The sequence below is a fragment of the Stenella coeruleoalba genome, assembly GCF_951394435.1.
Source record: "Stenella coeruleoalba genome assembly, chromosome: 2".
In the NCBI taxonomy this organism is placed as follows: Eukaryota; Metazoa; Chordata; class Mammalia; order Artiodactyla; family Delphinidae; genus Stenella; species Stenella coeruleoalba.
The window spans coordinates 177,808,961-177,825,318 of record NC_137147.1 but is presented as its reverse complement, the minus strand read 5'-3'; the positions used below and the strand labels follow the sequence as shown (position 1 = coordinate 177,825,318).

Here is a 16,358-nt window from a genome sequence, read left to right as displayed (position 1 = left end):
TATGGAAATACCTTGTCACTTTGGTTGCAGACGTTGGTTGTCTGTGGGTTTTTGTTTTGCTCTCTCAATTGTTCTGCCTATTTTTGTTGGGGGTGATTCAGGGAAACTGAAAAACTGTGATTGCCGCCACTGCTATCTTTCTGCCTCTGGGTAATTTGGGAGCAAATGCGCTGCTGTAGAGATTTTAAAATGCGTAATACCCGAGGTGAGATTTTACTTGTTTTTCTTTGTATTGGCTTTGTTCCTTTTTCCCCTTTAAACATATTAGATAATAGACATCATACTGTTTGAAAATACAATGAAAATCATTGATTGGGGTTTGGAAAATATCAGGGATCTCAGGAGAAAATGCTGTTTTGTCTGTGTTTGTAATATTATGGAATCAATTATTCCAATCCCCTTCAGAATAAATACTGAGAATAATGACCTTTTTCCTAAGCTAAGCCTCTCAGAAATTCAAGCTCACCAAATGTATGAATAATAAGCCAAGAAACACAGACTGGAGGAATTAAAAGGAAATGAACTTCCACATTTTTTTTTTTTTTTTTTTTTTGCGGTACGCGGGCCTCTCACTGTTGTGGCCTCTCCCCTTGCGGAGCACAGGCTCCGGAGGCGCAGGCTCAGCGACCATGGCTCACGGGCCCAGCCACTCCCGGACCGGGGCACAAACCCACGTCCCCTGCATCGGCAGGCGGGCTCTCAACCACTGCGCCACCAGGGAAGCCCTGAACTTCCACATTTTAAAGATCTGCCTGTTGTTATTCTGTTGCTGTGTAGTGTGGGACTACCAAAATCTTCTATCACTTATTTTTTATTCAAAGTGATTAATGGCAACTTCCAATTTCTTATCACATGGTATAACAATCAACTTATGTAATTGATTTCTTTTTTAAAAAAATTTCTTTGTCTGAAAAGGATCTGATTCATTTCAGGAAGTTAAGTATAATATGCAACACACAGAGTATTTCAGACAGAAACAGACTCACAGAGTTAGAGAATGAATTTAAGATTACCAGGGAGGATGGATGGGGGGAGGGATAGTTAGGGAGTTTGGGATTGACGCGTACACACGGCTATATCTAAAATAGATAACCAACAGGGGACTTCCTGGGCGGTCCAGTGGTTAATACTTTGCCTCCCAATGCAGGGGGTGCGGGTTCGATCCCTGGTCGGGGAGCTAAGATCCCATATGCCTCGTGGCCAAAAAGCCAAAAACATAAAACAGAAGCAATATTGTAAGAAAACTCAATAAAGATTTATAAAAAAAAAAAAGGGCTTCCCTGGTGGCGCAGTGGTTGAGAGTCCGCCTGCCAATGCAGGGGACACGGGTTCGTGCCCTGGTCCGGGAAGATCCCACATGCTGCGGAATGGCTGGGCCCGTGAGCCATGGCCGCTGAGCCTGCGCGTCCGGAGCCTGTGCTCCACAACGGGAGAGGCCACAACAGTGAGAGGCCCGCGTACCGCAAAAAAAAAAAAAGATTTATAAAAAAAAAAGGTCCATATTAAAATAGATAACCAACAGGGACCTACTGTATAGCACAGGGAACTCTGCTCAATATTCTGTAACAACCTCATTGTGAAAAGAATTTGAAAAAGAATAGAAACATATATATGTATACCTGAATCACTTTGCTGTACACCTGAAACTAACACAGCACTGTTAATCAACTATACTCCAATATAAAATAAAAAGTTAAAAAAAAAGAATCATTTCAGTTAACAACTTCTCTGTGTATACAGCTAGTGCCAAAGTCTCTTTGACTTGTCAAAGGTTCCTTAATTTCTAAACCAAAAAGATTCCTTAAGGTGTTTTTTTTCCAATTAAAATTCCATTTCTCGCTAAAATAAATGAGCAAATGGTCCCCCTCCCTCAGCACACTTCACCAGCATTCTTTCCTGAAAAAAAAAATACTGATTTTTTTTCCTTTTTATGTATCAATCTTATATTTATTAGTGGTTTACTCCTTGCAAGGCACTATACCAGATACATTTCAGGTATTTTTCTACATTTCCTATTCTCTCAACTATGCAATATAAGTATTACTATCTCCATTTTACAGATGAGACACTTGGGGTTCAAAGACTTGCAGTATTTTGTTTGAGGTCATAGAACTAGTAAGTTGGTGAAAAAATTTGAATTCAGTTCTGACTTCCAAATCAGGGCACTTGACATTGCACCAAGTTGCCTCACTTAATTTAGCCTTTCTTTACTTCTTTATTCCCGCCCTTCCTCCTGCCTCTCTCTGCCTGTCTCTTTTTTTCCCTCCCCCTTCCTCCCTCTTTCCTTCTTCCCACATTTACTCTAAGTCTGGCACTGTTCCAGGTGCTGCGAAAACAGCAGGGAATACACCATCCCTGCCCTCGTGAAGCTTACGTTTGAGTTTGGATTGTGTTTAGAGACAAACAAATAAGCAAATTTGTATATGTGTGTTCAGTGTATCACATGATGACCAGTTTAGCACTCACCTACCACGCCCCATCCTCAAAAAAAGACAGCAGGATGTGAGAAGTAGAGAGTGCTTTGCAGTAGAAGGTTGCTGCTTTGTGTGAAGTTCACGTACCTCCATGTAGCATAAGACCCCACACATATACTATTTACAGCAATTTAAACTCCTCTCCCCCAGCTTCTCTTGCAGACATATCTTTACACGAGTGAAAAATAATGTTATTCATATCATTCTTTACTCAGAAAGCTCTAAGTGCTTTTAATGAACACATAGCAATATTATTTATGTTACCTTCTGTTCAATGCTCCCTAAATATTGCCTAGGCAACCTGTTGATCAGACAAAGTTGACTGCTTACCACAGTTAGGGGCAACAGCATCTCAACAGAGTTTTTATAGGGTCTCAAGGGAGGGAGGGAAGACAGATTTTATTAAGAATCTGAAGCTTGGTTTAAGGTGGGGCTCTCAAAGCACAGGCTTGATAAGGATCTTGATGTAACAGTTTAGGATTGGCGGGAACAGTGAAGCAAGAAATCTGAGGCAAGGACTTTAGAGTCTCTGGGAAGCAGGAGTAAATGGTGACGCTTCCTGGGGAAGCCTTGATGGGTCTTTCCAGAGTTTCCTGTAAGGATCAGTCAAGTCATGTCTGGGCAAAAGTGTCCTGGAATAGTAACATTATGCGGATAAAGTTATAAAGACCGGTGGGGAGTGAAGTCTCGCTAAAGCAGACCCTCTGATTATATACGTTAAATACATAAAATCAGGGTTAAAAATCTTTATGTGATTCCCACACATCAGAATATGGATACTTTTTTTTTTTTTTTCTTTTGGTGGTACGCGGGCCTCTCACTGTTGTGGCCTCTCGCGTTGCGGAGCACAGGCTCTGGACATGCAGGCTCAGCGGCCATGGCTCGCGGGCCCAGCTGCTCCGCGGCATGTGGGATCTTCCCGGACCGGGGCACGAACCCGCGTCCCCTGCATCGGCAGGCGGACTCTCAACCACTGCGCCACCAGGGAAGCCCGGATACTTTTTTTTAATTGTTGAAAAGATGGATTTGAAACTTATATGAAATGTCCCTATTAGAAATGGTAGTCAGTTTCAAATTTGTTTTCTCTATTTTCTGTTCTGAAATTTCAGTGGTGTTTTGACATCCATTCTTTTCATCATCTCGCCCCACTGTCTAAAATAGGGCAAGAATTTCGTTTCTGACCCATCTTAAATCTGTATGGATAAATTCCATGGCAGTCCAGTGGTTAGGACTCGGTGCTTTCACTGCCGAGGGCCCAGGTTCAATCCCTGGTCGGGGTGGGGGGGGTACTAAAATCCCACAAGCTGTGCAGGGCAGCCAAACAAACAAAAGAATCTGTACAGACAGGTTACATGGAAATATATCATTCGATTTGGCAACATTGGCTCTGGTTCCAACAGGGGAGATTCTAGGCCAAAAGATTTTTCTTTGCAACTTTGTCATTTGGTACTTGTTCACGAGGTCTTTACTTCTCATCCCCCACTCCCTTTATAAACATGGCCACAGTTTTATACACTGCTTCCTATAGATGTGGTCGGCAAGTTCCCCAAAATACTTTTAAGACGCTCTGGCCAATTTGGAGAAGTGGATCAGAATTCATGTGGTGGACTGGCTCATTCATCCTCTTTGATACATCTCAGCTACAGCACAGCTGTCAGGACAAGGGAGTTGTAAATCTGCATGTTAGCATTCACATTTGAATTAATATTAATGGGCAAAGCTGTCTCTAGGGGCAGATGATACGATAAAGAATGAAGTCTGTCAACTTCAAGTCTCCATACGTTCTAGATTGAAGTCAAGGTGGAATATGCTGAGACTGCCACGAAAGCACTGAAAAGCCTGCTTCCATTTCCAGCATCCTGTCTTTGTGGAGCAGGGTTTTCTGCAGGGACAGCAACCAAACCGAGATCACCGAGTAGACAGGACATAAGAAACGGACTTCGGATGTCACTGTCTCCCATCCACCCCAGATGGGACCATCCAGTTGCAGGAAAACAAGCTCAGGGCTCCTGCTGATTCTGCATTATGGTGAGTTGTATAATTATTTCATTTTATATTACAATGTAATAATAATAGAAATAAAGTACACAATAAAAGTAAAAAAAAAAAAAAGAATGTAGTCTGAGAAGCAGATGATAAAGGTAGGGTGTGAAAGTATTATTTCTGAATCAATCCAGGTTGACTGCCAACAGTGTCACCCTGTGTTGATGTTGTCCAGATTTTGCTCTTTAGAATGGCCTTACCGTGGTTTGGGTTTGGGATTTTCTAATGTTTAAAAGACCAGACGTCTCTACCTTTCCGTTAGAAAAGGCAAGAGAACAAACTCAGACCCATCAAATTGCTCGGGCAAGATTTTAGAACTTTTACTCTCATCCCTGACATCCATCGGTTTAATTGTAGCCCCAGACAGTTTCTTTTGGGCATTGAGCTAAGACAGTGCCCAGAGGCTGTGATTTCTAAATGGTCCTTGGGTTCAAAGTCATGTGGACTCAGCAGCAGTGAGCTATGCAGGCATCAATTCATCCTGCACTTTTACATGTAAAAAGGCAGCCTAAATGATGACCTCCCTAAAATCCCTAAGACAAGTCCCTATTTAGATAATGAACAATCCCTGCAGATTTCAGGAGAAACAAAAGCAGAGCACATCCAGGACTGTCTTATTTCAGTTGTGTTTAATGTGCAGTATTATACACTGATGGGCAGTAGAGAAGAAAGCTTTATTTAACTTCTCTTTTTAGCTGTTCACCACCAGAACAAGTCAAAGTGAAGCCTGATGAGGTGACTCTCCAGGGAATTTCAAAATGTTGATCTACTCTAGGTCACATCTTTCCCCAGAGACAGCCTCACTGATGATTTGAGTAAACTTGTAGCTACCTATAGGGTATGAATAGACTGTTCCAGCCAGGTCCTATTTGGTTTAATTTATCTTTCTTTCCAGAATCTACTTAAAGTCTCTTCCCTTCCTTCCAGGTCTAAAAGTTTACTGTTAATAAGCCACTATCTCCCTAAGGCCATTAAAAACTTCCCATGTCTGATTTTGGCTTCCTGTTAGATGGTGAGCTAGGGTGGGTTGTTGGCTTTCTCTCTTCAAATCAACCTTAGGGAAACTAGAAAGGAGAAGAAATCATGGATTTGAGAAGCTAACAGAAATGGCATGAACCTTCTGGGGAGAGTGAATGAATGGTGTGGCGACTCCTGTGTGTGGATGGGGTCAAGGTGGAGGGTGAGTTGGAGGGAACAGGGTTAGTTTGAGGAGGACACTTCAGAAGCAGTAAGAGGACAGGCTGGAGAAGAGCTCTTAGGTTCTGTTCTTGCTTCTTCCTCACATGACCCTGGGTCACTAGTTGATGGATCCTTCATCAGAGAAATCAACTTCATCAGAGAAACCAACGCTTCATCAGAGCGCCCAGGTCTCTAGTGCCAGGGCCTTTGGAGTAATATCAGGGCAGAGCGAAATCCTTACAGAAGTGGGGAATTTATAAAAATAGACAAGGAGTGCCAGACGCAATGTGCAACTGTCTTCACTTCTGTGCTTCTAAACCCCCAGGGCTAGTAGATTACAGCTGAGGGAGGTGAATTATCACACTGCCTATTTTTAAAAGGAGTTTAAAGACGAATCCCTGACCAGCACAGGTGCCTCATAAAGTGCCAAGTAGGATGTATACAATAAAAAGCAAACAAGAGCAAAGCCCCTCACACCTAGATGCTAGGGTCAACTTAAGACCACCAAAGACAAAGCGAATTATACCAGTTTCTAGAGATAAACAGAAGATCGCCTACAAAGAAACAAAAAGCACACTCCTTAGTAGCAACCCTGGGTACAAGAAAACGATGGCTTAATATTTCAAAGTATTGAAGAGAAATGAACGTTGAACCAAGAATTTTATATTCAACTGTTTTGGCATTTAAACTTGAGGGTATAAATAAACATTTAAGTACTTCTCCCAAGGATGTTGTTTGTGTAACAGCAGTTCAGGACTAGTAGGGCAATTTCATGGCTTCTGGGGGCCCAGGTTCCTTCCATCATGTTGGTGAGACACCCCTTAAGGTGCTGGCCTCAACTGTTTGATCCCTGATGGCTACTCCAGCCATCACCATTATATCCATATTTCAGCCGTCAGAAATGAAGAAGGGAAAGCCATGCCATTTCCTTTGCTTTTTACAGTTACAGCTAAAAGATGAACACATCACTTCCACTCGTATCCCATTGACTGGAACTTAGTCACGAGGTCACACCTAGCGGCCAGAGAGGCTGGGAAAGGCAGTCTTAATTCTGGCTGTATGTGAGTCCAGCCCAAAATTCAGAGGTTTTGGAACAAAATGGAAAAGGGGAAAAAGGAAAAAAATTTTTTCTGCCACCATTATATATCCCAAACCAGAAATACTCCTTTTAAGGTGGGGAAAAGACAAGAATGTCTACTAGCACCACTACTGTTTGACATAGTTCTAGCGAATGCTATTAAAAAAGAAAAAGAAGTGGTTAAGCAAGAGATGAAACTTTCATTACTATAGGTGATGTAATTTACCTAGAAAAAAACAACAGAATCAATATATAAGCTACTAGAACAGTTAAGGGATTTTAGGATGGTTGCTGGATATGTCAATTTACAAAAACCAGTGATTTTTAAATGCTTGTGTTAACGGTCTAGAAAAATACAACAAAAAATAAGGTGTGATTCTTAATTCCAATGTAATTTAAAGATACTTAGGTTTTAATAAAGAATACACAAAACCTTTTTGAGAAAAATTTTTAACTGAATAAAAGGCAGAAATAAATCTAAATAAACTTTTAATGTCAGTGGATATTAATATTATAAAGATGTCCTCCCAAATTAATTCTATAATTCTTCCCCAATTAATCTGTATATTCAAGGAATCTCAAATCAAATTCTTGGTTGAATTTATTATAAAATTTATATGAAAGATTAAGGGTCCATGAATGGCTATATTAGTCTTTAGAAAAGAGAGAAAAGAGGGGCTTCTCATCTGACCAGATATTGACATATTGTGAAACCACAGTAATTTTTTAAAATTCAAAATTTTAGAAGGCGATATTGGCATAAGAACAAGCAAGTAGATTGTTGGAATAGAATAGACAATTCAGTGACTTAATATACGATAAAGATGTTGCTAGAAATTAGTGAAAGGCTGCATCTTAGATGATATTGGGAAAACAGACTCCCCATATAAAGAAAAATGAAAATGAAACTTTCTAATACCACATGCAAGGGTGGGACTCCAGCTGGATTAAAGACCTGAATGTGAAAAGTATGCATTAAAATGTAATAGAAGATAATGTAGGAGAATATCTTCTTTTTTTAAAAAAATTATTTTATTGAAGTATAGTTGATTTACAATGTTGTGTTAATTTCTACTGTAAAGTGATTCAGTTATACATATATATATATATATATATATATATATATACATTCTTTCTCATATTCTTTTCCATTATGGTTTATCACAGGATATTGCATATAGTTCCCTGTGCTGTACAGTAAGACCTTGTTGTTAATCCATTCTATGTATCATAGTTTGCATCTGCATCTGGGAGGGATGTGGGAAGGATGAGAGTGGGAAGGATAAACAAAGGGAATCGATAGATGAAAGGAAAGAGGGGCCGGCAGAGACCCCTACAGAAGCGTTTCTTTTGTTTTCTTCATGAAAACATTAGAATGGATGGGTCCCTCAAGGGTCCTGGCCCTGAAGGAACAGGGCACAGAACGTTTCAGTGAGGATGGGCGGGAGAGACGTTGATTTGACACAGGTGGAAGGGGGAAGGGACCACCTGAAGAGGAAACTGCTACTGATGAGAATCTCAAAGGTGAGAGTCGGATGCCAAGGAGAGCACCATCTGTCTTCCTAGTTCTGTCTGCTCTTCCATAAGGAAAGTGCATAACATTTGGATTAAAAAGAGAAAATCCAAGGCCAAGTACCAAGCCACATGGGGGCATTTTCCTCTTTGAGAAAAAGAAGCTCAAGTGGGGTACACGGTGCGGACACCCAGGCTTACTTCACTGGGGAGTTTCTGACTCCACAATTAATTGGCTCCTACTGGACTGATTTCCTCAGGTGTAATTTGTGTCCACAAGAGGCCAACCTTTAAACTCTCACAGTGCATCAAATGCGGCAGAGAAAGTGAAGTTGAAGGGGAAAAAAAGTCATCCAAATTTTACAATCATCTGTTAAATAGTGGTAAATGGTACAATACTTGCGTAATGTTTTATCTGCTTCTTCAGATTCCTCAGAAATGCTTTGTGTTTATACTTCAAAACTATTTTAAGTCTTGTCTCTTAAAAACCTCCCTAAATCCTAAGATGTTACATTTTTAGAAAGCTCTAATTTATTTCTTCCTAAAGCTGTGTTTTTGTTTCTGGTTTTGCTATTGAGAATGATTGCAAATTCTAAGTCACAAACAAATGGGATAAAGTAACATGATAAAAACATTTGGAGTATGGCTGCAATAGAAAGTAAATTTAAAAACACAGTGGTTCTATAGGATGCATCTTATACAGAGATTTAGAAATACTAAAATCGATATTATTCCATTTACTATGAATAAAGATAGGATGGATGCTTTGTCTTGAATTCAGAAAAAGATACATCTTTTAAGTGAAAGTTTCAAGGGAAGAGTTGGTATTCAAGGTAGAATTTGAAAAATGGGTAGATTTTAGGTGGAGAAAAGGGCACAAGGCAGAGGGATCCATTTGAACAAAAGACGAGGAACGATGAAAGAGGAGACATGTTTGGGAAATGGTGAGCGGTCCCATTTTTAGGTTATAAGGTGGGTTGTAACAAGAAACACCGATAAAAATACATACAAAGTGTCTGGCACTGTTCTAAATGCTTAATGTATATTAGCTTATTTCATCTGTTCACAACCCTAAGAGGAGACTTTTCAGGTGAAGACACTGAGGCTTGGAGAGAGGTGACCTGAGATCACCCAGGTAGTAAGCGACAAGCCCAGGATGCTGAACCCTGGTGTCCAGGTCCTGATAGTAACAGTGGAGTGTAGTTTGGGTGTTGACAGTAGAGTTTCATCTCAATTGGGAGGCACTTGAGAAATACTGAAGATTCGATTTTGGAACAGCAGTATGGGATGACCTACGTACAACAAGTTTAAAGAAAAATATTTGAGTAGTGGCATATAGGATAGACCAGAAGTGGAGCTAAGTGAAGTCAAGGAACCTCTTCTTTTTTTATTTTTAATTGAAGTATAGCTGATTTACAATGTTGTGTTAATTACGGCTATACAGCAAAGTGATTCAGTTTGAATCACATACATATATACATATTCTTTTTTTAAAATATTCTTTTCCATTATGGTTTATCATAGGCTATTGAATAGAGTTCCCTGTGCTATGCAGTAGGACCTTGTTGTTTATCCATCCTGTATATACCTGTTTGCATCTGCTCATCCCACACTCTCATTCCTTCCCTCCCTCTCCCCCTCCCCCTTAGCAATCACCAGTCTGTTCTCTATGCCTGTGATTTTGTTTCTGTTTCATTTGTGTCATATTTTAGATTCCACGTATAAGTGATACCGTATGATATTCGTCTTTTACTTCACTTAGGATGATAATCTCTAGGTCCATCCATGTTGCTGCAAATGGCATCATTTTGTTCTTTTTTATGGCTGGGTAGTATTCCACTGCATATATGTACCACATCTTCTTTATCCATTCATCTGTCGATGGACATTTATGTTGTTTCCATGTCTTGGCTATTGTAAACAGTGCTGCACTGAACATATTTGAGGTGCATGTATCCTTTCAAACCATGGTTTTCTCCAGATATATGCCCGGGAGTGGGATTGCTGGATCATATGGTAGCTCTATTTTTAGTTTTCTGAGGAACCTCCATACTGTTTTCTACAGTGACTGCACCAGCTTACATTCCCACCAACAGTGTAGCAGTCAAGGAACCTCTTCTGATGTTGTACTGGGGGAAGGGGGTGACAGTGGGATGGGGTTGAAGAGGTGGGAAGGGAGGGGAAGACATTGAAGATGAAGCTGGGAAATCAAGGCTCAGCGGCCTGCCAGTGGCTTGATCTTGTCCTCACAGGGAAGAAGGAGGCCACGAGGAAGATGTGGTTTGGGAGGAGAAGCAGATAAACTTGGCAAGAAATCAAAGGGGAGCTATCCAGCAGGCTTCCAGATAGAGGACTTTTCTCCTGTTTAATAATGGGAGAGGAAATTGCCCATCAAATTTAGGAGTTTGTTAAGGAGGAATGGAGCTAATCCATGTGTGCGGATGTTCCCTGAGGACCACGGTCCAGGGGAAAGGACCGAGGACTGAACATTAGGAGAAAAATGCCTGCTTTCTGCAATGTTATTGACCTTTCTTCCGCCCCCAACACCTGAGACACAAAACATACCCATGTCACTTAACAGAGCCTTTAACTGATTGTCCTGAGACTCACGTTGGGTTTAAGATAAGGTAGCATAACCAGGGCTATCGTGAAGGCCACGCTTGGTTGTTGATAATGAAACCCTCTTGTTTCTGTATGAGAATCATTCCTTTTCTGCTTCCGTCTGCGCAGTCCTCAGGTGTGGTTGGCTGTGGATTCAACGGTGCGTTTGTTTCTCCCAGTGGTGGTTCTTCATCGTTTCTCCCAGTGGTGGTTCTTTATCGTTTCTTCCAGTGGTGGTTCTTTATCGTTTCTTCCAGTGGTGGTAGCCTTTATTTCCTACTTTCTGGCTTTCCTGTTCCTGAAGGAATGCTGCTGATACTGGTGCCACAGATCTTGTCTCATTTCCTCAGTAAAAATGACATTTTTGTCTAGCTTGCCAGTGGCCTCAGAAGAAAATACTTTGCTCTCTGTGTTTGCTGCTCTAGTGAATTCCACAGATCTGGTCTTCTCATATTCAAGAAGTCACTTCGTTTTGTAAAAGCTCAAGATAGTGTGAAGTTTATTCATACTTGGAAGACACCCTAAGAATGCATATTTTGCAGGTGAACTCTTAATCTGTGTTTTATATATGTCCTCTCATGTCATTCATTCTGCAAACATTTGCTGTCACCTACTTAAGTCACAGTGTGGTTCTCAGTGCCGGGGACAGAGGGTGAACAAGGCAGGTAACACCCCTGCCCTCAGGGAGCTTGGCCTTCCAAACAGAAAAACTATGGGCTTTATATATTTCCTTAAATGAAAAGCACTATTAAAAAGGACATAAGAAAAATCAGAAAGTTTAAATTTCTTAAATATCTAGAAACATAAAAATCAGTGAAGTAAGGTTAATTGGTCATTCCTGGAAAATAAAGTGTGTGAGAGCTATCATTTACTATTGTGTTTGGTGTAAATTAATTCATGTCAGTCCAATATCTGTATTGAAACATTATAAATTCTGAAAGTGTGCTTCATTAAAAATTAGCTGATCTGGGAATTCCCTGGTGGTCCAATGGTTAGGACTTGGTGCTCTCACTGCCGGGGCCCAGGTTCAAAGCCTGGTAGGGGAACTAAGATCCCACAAGCCACACGGCCAAAAAAAAAAAAAAAAAAAAAAAAATTAGCGGATGAGGAATTTCCCTTCCCTCAGGTGTGTATTGTATGGTCTTGTTTCATAGCAGAGGAATCTTTCCTACCTGTGTTGGATGGTATTCATCTGTTCAGCTCCGCTTGAACCTGATGACTGACTATAAAAAGGTGTATTCTTAAAATGGCAACTCATCCTCATCTGTCATTTTAGAGTTTGCAGTCTCGTATTAAATTTTACTTCTCTAGCCATCCTTGCTTTTAATTAAATACCTAGACATTTTTTGGAGGCACTGGCCTACATCTCTATCCCTGTATCACTGACAAATCCTTAGGTTAGACCGACTTAAAAAAAAAAACCTCAGAGTAAAAGTCTTTTAATTTTTAAGGTATTTTCACTGAAAATATAAGCTCCAGTCATGCCCTAATGTTTTTGTATGTATTTAACCTCTTTTCTGGAACAGATTTAAAATAATTAGGGCAAAATCAGTCCTTCCAAGGTGGAATGTAATCAGTAACTGCAGCAACATGCAGCTGACTTCAGGAAGGAGCGTGGAAAAATGTGTCCTTCCAACTCCATGGCACATGGGGTAATATCTAATGAGCACCCACGGAGACAGCAGAGATTCCTGGGTCCACAGCTGCTAATAACTTGCTTTGGGACTAGGGACTTGCTTTGGGACTAGGGAAAAATCATTTCACTTGCCACTGGCTGGGCTTTTGCAGCTGGAAGAGAAAGGATAATTAGGCTGCTATTTGGATAAAGCAGAAAAGAGAATCCCGGCTCTGCTGGCGGGGTTCCAGTAACCCAGACACAAAGCACGGTATTGGCTCCAATGACCTGAGTAACTCCTTCAAACTTATATTTTATGTGCACGTTGGAAATTTAACTGAGCAGACCAAAGTGGTCAAAGAAAACTGTTAAAGAGAAACAAAAGTGCCTGAGGAAGAAAAACAGTGAAGTTAATCGACTGCAAGGGTCAGAGTTAGTACCGCAAGCTCCTGGGAGAAACCACAAAAAGAAGACCAAGTTGTCTCGGCTCCATAATTTTAGTTATAATATAAATTTGATTAAATTTATATTTTAATTACATATCCATAAATGTCATTGAAAAGTCTTCATAGAGTTAATAAAGTGATAAAATAGCTTGCAAAACGTCAGTGATGTGGAACATGTAAGGTCCATGATCAAAGTTAGTGAAATATAAGTGTATCCTTTCTCTAACCCAGATAATCAACCTCTCAGCATCAGGTGCCTTTGAACACAGGTGGAAAATGGGACTCATTCAAATATGCAAAACATCATTAAAGGAACATTTTCCAAGGGAAAACTAATTAAGGTGGGTAAACGTATGGCTATCTCCTAATTTAAAGGTGAAATTACCATTGGCACATCATGTAGACTCTAAAAGAATCAGAATTCTAGTTTACAACGTCCGTGAGTTGGAATGGTACAGTGGTCCATGTATTTGGTCTGGAGCCATGCTAAGTCATTCCATGAATGTAAGAGAATAAGAAAATGTTCTCTTAAAGGATGGTGACTTAGAGGTGAAATATGAATATTAAGCAGGGGCCTTCCCTACCAGTGAATACTATTTCCATGTCCATATATAGCAGAATGGAAAAGACAATGACTAAAAAAAGAAAGAGTCTGTAATGAAGCGTTTTATTCATCAAGGATTTTCTTTGTTATCAGAAGTTATCAGAATGGTTTTGACTTAGAAATTTCAGTGCTGTTCTCGTGACTAGATCACAAGACCAAAAATGCTTCCAAGTGGTAATTTTTCATCCCCTACTCTAGTAGAGTACAGAAGAATAAACACTTAATTTCTGTGCTATTTTCTAATCATACTAGTGCTATTTGCTAATCCCTAAATGACTACCTTTGATTTTTCCATAGAGACGTCCAGTTTTTCATACATGGCTTTTGGAACAAGTAGGTCTCCTGTGTGTTGGCTTTCACTGAATTGTGCTTTCCTAGGACCTCAGGATTGCTTTTTAAAAACATTGCTAGTGATCCAAGAAATCTGTTTTACCTGCAGAAAGAAATGGTGAAATGTACTGGACTGTGAATAATTTACAGTATGTTTTTAGAAAAAAAAGTAAATGTTTTATATACTTTACGGTAAATAAAACATGTATTTAGAAGAACAACATAAATACTTGATAGGTTCCTGGGTTTCTTACTTTGGAAGGCCTTTGCACAGGATGAGTTATATATTTAGATCCACAATAGTTCATGTATTTGCTTCTAATGAATATCTAACCTGGAGCGGTTTGTAAGTCACTGTGGCTTCTGTATTTCACTAGTTCCTCTAGGTGAATAGATTTTTCTTTCCCAAAGAGCTTTGCTTTCCATGCCACATTCAGTTTTTCCTTTCCCCTTTTGGTACTGGAGAAAGGAGCAAGAAGACATTTGGTGTGGAGATTGGGTTAGTGAAAGGGCTGGTGGGAGCAAAGCGTGGAGAACAACGCGCAGATGTTAAGCAGGTGATGGTTAACGAGCTAAAGAAGCTATTACAGGCCGTTGTTCCCTAGTATGTAAAAATGAGGGCTATTCTCGAAGTACTAAAGAATTGCTTTCAATTTTCAGAATGATTAGCTCAGAGTGGACCACCTGCACCTTGTCTATCAATGTTCAGAAATGGAAAGGGTCCAGGTCTCTTGTTCAATATTTATTTTGCACTTATTAAAAGTTAAATCGTGGGCTTCCCTGGTGGTGCAGTGGTTGAGAGTCCGCCTGCCGATGCAGGGGACACGGGTTCGTGCCCCGGTCCGGGAAGATCCCACATGCCGCAGAGCGGCTGGGCCCGTGAGCCACGGCGGCTGAGCCTGCGTGTCTGGAGCCTGTGCTCCACAACGGGAGAGGCCACAACAGTGAGAGGCCCGCGTACCACACACACACACACAAAAAAAGTTGTTACAACTTGAGGTATAAACATAAGCACCTCAGTACTTTATAACTTTTATTTTTTTCTTCTTTTTAAAAATTTTTATTGGAGTACGGTTGATTTACAATGTTGTGTTAGTTTCAGATGTACAGCAAAGTGAGTCAGTTATACATGTACATGTATCCACTCTTATTTAGATTCTTTTTCCATATAGGTCATTACAGAGTATAGAGTAGAGTTCCCCGTGCTGTACACTAAGTTCTTGGAGATAGGCAATCTACCAAAACAGCTCTGTTTTTATGATAGCACTCTTCCCTTATTGTTTTCTCCAGAAGTGCCTGATGCCACCGCCCCCACCCAATTCTCTCTCCTTTACGCCTCTCACTCACAATCAGAAATTCTTTTCCTAAGTACAGTCGACCCTTGAACAACGCGGGGGTTAGAGATGCCAACCTCTGCACAGTCAAAAATCTGCATCTAACTTAAAGTCAGCCCTCCGTGTCTGAAGTTCCTCTGTTTCCTATGTTCTGCACCCAGGATTCAACCAACCTCGCATCGTGTAGTACTGTAGCATTTACTATTGAAAACACCCCACATATCAGTGGACCCGTGAAGTTCAAATTCGTGTTGTTCAAGGTAAAATAGTTTTAAGGTAAACTATAAAATATTGGGTGATCTACCTGGAGAATGTACACCACCAGGGGACAGAAGGAGGACAAAGACACCGCCCCCCACCCCGACCCCACTGTCTCCCGGGGCCACACGGCGGGGCACAAGACCTTGGTTAGATAATCACAGCTCCTCTTATGAGAAAGGTGAGCTCGTGGCCCAAACTGGGTCCAGCCCGAGGAGTTTTCTAACTGCAGCTAATGTCAAAAGGGTCTCTTCGTGAGGCTGTAGTAAAAATGCAGCTATGGAGCTGCCTCTGACTGTGTTCCCCGTTCCCTGCTTGTGGAACAGAGTCCTCTGGCAAAAAGAGAGAAGGAAGTTTACATGCAAATGGGGAGGATTTTAGGCAGAGACAATAAAGCATGTCCAGAAGCAAGAGAAAACAAGCCGTGTTAGCCCAACGGCAGGAGGCTAAGTGTGGCGGGAGTATAAGAAGGTAAGAGGAAGCTGGGCTGGTGAGCGTGCTCCATCCCAAAGCAATAAAGGGCGGGTGTTAACGCGAGGCCACCCGAAGTGAGAGGAGGGCTTGTAGGAGTTGGAGGGGCCACGTGTTTCGGGATGTGCCAGGCGGTGCTTTCGGTTGCCGGCATGTGTAATTGACATGGGCAGGGGTGGAACTGAGTGGAAGCATCTTTATCGGCTAGTTCTGGAAACATCAGGAGGACTAGAGAACAGAGCTTGGAAAATGGATATGAACCAATAGAGACCAGGAAGCAGGGACAGTCTTGCCAGGGCTTTGCAATCGATACCGTTCCTAACGGATGCCACTGCCACCATGCTGAGTAAGTTCCCCACTGTCCCTGCAGCTTGGTATGACTTCCTCAATATGTCTTGGAGGTGAGTGTGTGA

General features: G+C 41.1%; 1 protein-coding gene across 7 annotated transcripts in view; it reads left to right on the top strand.

The window, feature by feature from the left end:
- The window catches only part of ST8SIA6 (ST8 alpha-N-acetyl-neuraminide alpha-2,8-sialyltransferase 6), a 231,900-nt gene that overhangs the window by 61,439 nt on the left and 154,103 nt on the right, over positions 1–16,358 (top strand). Inside the window, exons 2-4 of one of the 7 annotated variants that reach the window (XM_079913339.1) lie at positions 4,330–4,502; positions 13,180–13,289; positions 13,850–13,898. The exons of 1 other annotated variant lie outside the window; for it this stretch is intronic. The gene's annotated coding sequence lies outside the window, so the exon portion shown is untranslated. Of the gene's footprint in view, positions 1–3,354; positions 4,503–13,179; positions 13,290–13,849; positions 13,899–16,358 lie in introns of those variants that run through there. 5 more of the 7 variants (XM_079913335.1, XM_079913338.1, XM_079913337.1 and 2 more) reach the window with 5 other exon arrangements.